Source organism: Apium graveolens, chromosome 5 (assembly GCF_009905375.1).
Source record: "Apium graveolens cultivar Ventura chromosome 5, ASM990537v1, whole genome shotgun sequence".
Classification (NCBI taxonomy): Eukaryota; Viridiplantae; Streptophyta; class Magnoliopsida; order Apiales; family Apiaceae; genus Apium; species Apium graveolens.
Window position 1 is genome coordinate 242,414,340 of NC_133651.1, and position 6,022 is coordinate 242,420,361.

Genomic DNA, 6,022 nt, shown 5'->3' on the forward strand with positions numbered 1-6,022 from the left:
ATAGTACTCATGAAAGTCTTGGTCAAAAGAAATGAACCAAGTTGATATCTTAATGCGATGAAGTCGCAAAATATTCAGTATATATATATATATATATATACTTTTCAAAATATTGGAAGTCCTCTTCCATGCACAATATACACAAAGTCCCAGTGTATAACTGTATAAAAAAAATATCGTTGCAAGGTGATCTCATATATCTAACCTTGTCTCAACGTTTTTCTGAAAATCTTTGTCATTCATAAGACAATTATTAATTAGATATAAGTTTAAAAGATGAAGTTACAAGATACCCCAATATACTTATATCTTTCCCAAATACTACTTGAACTACCACCGTTCAAGTTATAATTAGCTTCAAAAGTTCATCACATAGATGAGACTATAAGGCAAGATTTGAATAGATTAAATCTTTAAAATATTATCAAAATAAAATGAAGTTACGAGATACTTCATTTGATGTAAACATCATTTTGAAAACTTGACCCTGCCAACACTCAACAATCGCCCAACCGTAGCCTTTCTATCGAAGTGCTCTGGGTAGTGTTGCAGAAATTATCCAATTGGATGATGAACTCATTACGGGAGTTTGCCGCGCCAGGAAGACCACTTACGATGATCAGTCGTAGTAGTACAACCCCACCATTTTCTACATGTAGAGGAGAACCTGTCGGATTTACTTGTCAACCGAACACTGAACTCCTAAGGAATGGACCGCCTTAGCGGAACTTCCAGGCCATTTGGGCCAATATAATAAGGCTGGGCCGGCGCTACTCGACCACTTACGCCACTCCTAGTTCAGATGAAATCCATGACTCTGAAACGTAAAGCTCGTTTCCCCCTTTCCCCAAGTAGAAACTTGTTGATACGGCTCCACCAAGAAGTCGTACCTAGTTGGAAAGGAAAACTCACCGATATTTCCCAGGCGATGCCTGTTAATGGATTAACTTGTTCCAAGAATTTTACTTCCCGAATATTGGGTAAGTAATCAAAAACTCTTTTACCAAGACAGCAACCTTGTTGCGAATATAAAACACACCATCGAGCCGGATCCCCCAGGTTTTGAGCGAGTATTTAAATCCCCTTTTTAAAAGGAAGATCTTAAATATAAAAATAGTTTTGGGATCCACTCTAACTTTTGAAAATCATTTTAAAGACTCGAAAACACTTTAAAGAGTGTTTGGAGTAAAACTGATTTAATGAAGTAAATCAGTCCCCAGAATATTTAGAAAATGTCTGAATATTATTATTTAAATAATATTCCCATAAAAGATAATCTTTATAAAATAATTGAAGTAGAAGTATTAAAACTTATACTTGAAATGAATAGCAAATAATCAAAGATATACTTATACGAAAGTAATATCTTTATTTGAATAATCAAAAATAAGTTTGATTATCGACACCTTATTCTTTAATAAAATAAAGAATATATCTCAGCAAATAATCGGAGTCATAGATCCTCAAATGAATATTCAAATAATATTCATTAAATAATATAAACTGAGTCATAAGCCCTCGAATGAATATTCAAATATTATTCAATAAATAATATAAACTGAGTCATAAGCCCTCGAATGAATATTCAAATATTATTCAATAAATAATATAAAAGAGTCATAAGCCCTCGAATGAATATTCAAATATTATTCAATAAATAATATAAAAGAGTCATAAGCCCTCGAATGAATATTCAAATATTATTCAATAAATAATATAAAAGAGTCATAAGCCCTCGAATGAATATTCAAATAATATTCAAATAATAAAATAAAAGGAGTCATAAGTCCTCGAATGAATATTCGTAATAATATTCATTAAATAAAATAAAGTTATCGAATAAACCTTATTCGATTAATAGTTTTAAAAACTATATCAATATATATATATATAAATATATATTATACTCGGGAGCCTCGCCTCCCGGTTTAGAAACATGTTCACCTTTTATCCCCTATACTAAGGGTAAACTCAAATACCGCTTATCTCTAGCATAGGTATTATGCAACTATAAGCATTTGAAATCAACAGATAGATAACCAGATTACGAAACAGACATGCATATATACCATATTAGCATGCTCCAATATATCGCAAAATTTGCTAATAACAATCATGCAATATCACAAGATAATGCATATACATATATTTACATCACAACAACAGTATAACGGGTAGAAAACTTGCCTGAGCGACTGGGGTTACGAATGGCTCGGGACGAGTCTGGTAACCTATAAACAACAAGTAAGTTGGAATTAAACCAAAATCACTTGTAAATCTATACTTTAACTAACTTAGACTCTAACGCTTGTTTTGCGCTCACTGATTCGCTTAAGCCACTCGGGTACCCTCGGCTCCACCATTTTTAATAATTTAACCTTTACGAGTTTTAAAGTGATTCCTTCGCGAGTGTCTTACCAACTGCCTAACACACTTACCATAAATGTTTCATATATTAATTAACCCTTTTTGGTCTTTAACCTATGTTTCAAAGTAAGGCGAGGGGAAAAGTTTCGTTCGCGAAACGCCGTTACTTGAAACGGTCGTTTCTCCTAAACCGTGCATCGGAATCGAACGAACTACATATCAAAACGAAGCTCGTAACATGAGCTATCTAAACATGGCAGTGGTCATAATCTAGCAGGGGGTTCTCGGGTCCTAATGCTATGCACAAAAACAGTCCAAAGAAAATCGGACGTTACGACGGCTATGTTTACGCGATTACCAATGTTTAAACTACTCCAATTAACCACCAACCAACTCATAACCATCAATACAACAAAACTTCACCTAAACCATACCACATCAGTCCATAATCTCCAAGGTTTTCAACTCAAACAACCACAATCAAGACCTATGAACTATAATCAAGCTTCAATTACCAAAACACTTCCAAATCAAACCAAACTACTAATAATCACAATCCATGCTTCTCATTTCACAACACCAACCATTAAACTTACTAACAAATAAAGTAAAGGCTAGGGTTTGAAGTTTATACCTTTCTTGGGAGGTGTTAAGTTGCTAGGAAGCCTTAGGGAGCCTCCTACAAGCTTGATCTTTCCAAAGAAATCAAGAACACAAAGTTAGGCTTTGAAGTTTCTAAAAGTCCGATTTAAAGAACTGTAAAAATGAGGGTCTTACCATGATTATTTGGACGAGACTTGTGAACAAGAGTTGTAGGCCATCTCAATACCTTTCCAATGAGCTATAGAACACAATATTTGAGTGAGAAATGAAGGAGATACAGCAGTTTTAGTGTTCTGATTCTGTTTTGGCCGAGAGCATGAAGAACAATGCCTTGGTTTCTTTTTGATTTTGATGAAAAATGATTTGCTTGGCTTGGTTGCTTGGTTTTTGTGCTTGCTTTAGTCAATTACCTTCTTGCCCTTGAATTTGTGTGGTTACAAAGCCACCACACCTCCTTCCTTCCCATGTCATGCTTATGTCACCTTGCACATGTCATAATGCTCCCACTTGTCCACACCTTGTGGTTTGATGATGTCACAATCCCTGGCTTCTTGTACAAGCTTGTCTCTTGATCACTTATTTGTTTTACGGTTCGCTTATCTTTCGTTCTCGTTTATCGTTTGAGGGATCATACCCGGGATCTTATTACTTAGGTTCCCTTAACCTTTCTCAATATATTATATTCCTTTTATGATCCTCTCCTATAATCCTTTAATTTAAATCCTTTTTATCCTGTTACCTTATACTCAATTCTCTCCGTATCTTGTGAATTTCTGGGAAAAATCAAAGTGTTCGGATTTGGATTCTGACGATCTTTACATACACTTATATCCCATATAAAGTACTAATAAAATCTCAGAATATCCATATCAGAACCCCTACATAGTGTGGCATGAAAAGTTTTCTCATTCAGCAAAAACACTATTCATAAGGGTTTCAAAAATTTTCCAAAAATTGGGGTTATTACAAAACACGAGAGCAGCCATTAAAGGCCTTGAGCTCCCGAATCTTAGTAATAAATACAGCAAATAATAACCTTAGTATTTTATCCATAACAAATATACGATTTGATAATATATACACACATGCAAATATGTTTCTAATATCTTTAAAATAAGATGTATTTTTTAAAAAGATATTATTAACTGAAATATATATTTTTATTGATATTTATAGATGTGTATATAAATTATAAGTATGTTTTTAGTGAAAAGATGATTTTTAGCTTCGTTCAATAATGTTAATTATCTTTAGTTTGATTTTAATCTTGTTTTAACCCAAATCAATTGTATACATTATTTTATTTTAGCCTAAAACTTATTATACCAACTAAATTCAATTAATTATATTCAGCTTTAATTTAATTTGTTTAAATTCGAATACATGATATAATTTTATTTTAGTCCGAATAAAAGTATATATTATTTTTTCTTAGTTCGTCTAACTGTTTTTTAAATGTAACTTTATTTTAACTTGAATTAATTATATAAATCTTTTTAGCCATGATGAATAGTACATGTTGTTTTATTTTATTTCGACACTATCGTTTTAATACAATATTATGAATATTATACACATACAGTAAAACCCGTAATTTTATAAACATGTTATATCAATCAAATCCAAGTAATTATATTTAGTTTATTTTAAATTTTATTTTAGTCCAAATTAATCTTTATTTAAACAGCATCAGTATTATTTTTATTTTTTTTGTTTTAGCCCGATGCAGAAAATCAAATTAACCATATCTAATTTTTTATTTGTTATTTTAGCCCATATCAATAGTATAATATTATTTAAGCCTAAATGAAAATTGTATATTATTTCTTTTTATCTCGGGCTATTAAACTTACCACTGAATTATTTTTAGATTTGAATTTTGTTTTAAACGATTCGATAGTATAATTATTTTTGGCACGTCTGAATAGTATATAATATTTTATTTTGGCCCGAAGTAGTTATACATATTTAATATATATATATAGGGGCTACTCTAATAGAAACCAATTTAGAATAGAAACTACAAATCAAATAATTTTTTTTAATTAATTCGAAATATAATATATATGGTATGCAAATCGATCGTTGAGAGATGTAGAAAAATATAGTGAAATCGGATTTTAAAAAAATCATACGGTTTGACGGGAAAAATCAAATTAAAAACGGAGGAGAAAAGCTGAAATTGAGGGTGCAGAATAGTTGGGTGGGGTGATCTAGAGGGAGACCATTAGATTTGGTAGATTTAATGATTAATGATTTAGATTGGTTCTTAATTTCTATTTTAATTTTAGTTTCTATTTGATCATTTCCCCTATATATATAAATATATATTATGAATGTTAATCTATTAAGGAAAGTATTTGATTGCATATATGACCAGTAATATATGAAACCTGAACCGATTTTCATCTTCCGAACTCCAGACGTACATGGCTTAGAAGTCCAGTTAGAAACATGCATGTTTAGTAATCAGATTTGTTGTTGGTTTCTGTTCGATGATTGATTGCCCGTGTAAATTGATTAAATTATGATCTATTATCGATTTATTAAGGCTAATTAAATAAATTAAAAATATATTAATATCAATTTAGTAAGGGCATGTAAGTAATTTTATCGAGTACCGACCGACCAATTACCAAATTTTTAATGTTTCGTTTATTATAATATAGTATAGATGAGTTTATCATTTAAACTTGAATAAGTTTATTTTATGAATTTATTTTAAATAAATTTTAATTTATAAATTTGAGTTAGATAAATTTATTATTTAAATTTTAGTAAATAAAATTTTTAAAATTCAAATTTTATTTTTCGATTGCTTATTTTTTTTAAATGACTGCCAAATTGTTTTAATAACTGCCATTTTCAGTTCACTTTGGCAGCTTCAGGGTTGTTAACAATATACACTCGCTAATCAAATAAAGAAATCAACTAGCTGCCAATTCTTGTACTACCAGATTGATTATGTGTAAACAAAAAAAAAGGCTGCCACATTTTTTTGTTGTTGGTTTCTTAAGGTTTGGCAGCTAGTGAACAAATAGCAAATGAAGAT

The 6,022-nt window shown here is 30.7% G+C and overlaps 1 long non-coding RNA gene across 1 annotated transcript; it reads right to left on the minus strand.

The window, feature by feature from the left end:
- Window positions 1-2,187: 2,187 nt before the first annotated feature.
- On the minus strand, window positions 2,188-3,304 carry LOC141659651 (uncharacterized). The gene is made up of 3 exons (XR_012549849.1): window positions 3,145-3,304; window positions 3,002-3,059; window positions 2,188-2,231 (listed from the first exon to the last, which is right to left on the minus strand). It is a non-coding gene; the product is annotated as an uncharacterized LOC141659651 (long non-coding RNA).
- Window positions 3,305-6,022: the final 2,718 nt, after the last annotated feature.